This window comes from Alligator sinensis, unplaced genomic scaffold (assembly GCF_000455745.1).
Source record: "Alligator sinensis unplaced genomic scaffold, ASM45574v1 scaffold471_2, whole genome shotgun sequence".
NCBI classification, from domain to species: Eukaryota; Metazoa; Chordata; order Crocodylia; family Alligatoridae; genus Alligator; species Alligator sinensis.
In genome coordinates, this window is record NW_005842143.1 from 1,009,147 (window position 1) to 1,009,523 (window position 377).

Sequence of the window (377 nt, forward strand, 5' to 3'; positions counted from 1 at the left end):
CAGTGCAGGCCTATTAGCGGGTTCGCCACGCCCGTTCTGGGCTTCTTAAATAATCGCCCTGCTCCGGCTCCTCAATATTGCCCCTCTCGGGCTCCTCAATATCGCCCCGCTCTGGGGCTCAGTATGGCCCCTCTCGGGCTCCTCAGTAATCGCCCCTCCCTGGGGCTGGGGTCTATGCACCCCGCAAGTGACACCCTTGCTGGCGTCCGCCGGGCCCGTCCTGGGCTCCCCAATGTGGCGCTCCCCGTCTTCGGGGCTCACCGTGCCCACCTTGGGCTTCTCAATAGACCAATATGGCGCTCCCCGTCTTTGGGGTCGCCGTGCCTGCCTCGGGCTTCTCAATGCTGCCCCACTCTGGGGCTGGGGGCTACCTCCCC

General features: G+C 65.5%; 2 protein-coding genes across 5 annotated transcripts in view; one reads left to right on the plus strand and one right to left on the minus strand.

Moving 5' to 3' along the window:
• RNASEL (ribonuclease L) overlaps positions 1–377 on the plus strand; it is a 93,391-nt gene that overhangs the window by 51,839 nt on the left and 41,175 nt on the right. The gene's annotated exons all lie outside the window — the stretch shown is intronic.
• RGSL1 (regulator of G protein signaling like 1) overlaps positions 1–377 on the minus strand; it is a 62,511-nt gene that overhangs the window by 22,356 nt on the left and 39,778 nt on the right. The window lies entirely within an intron of this gene.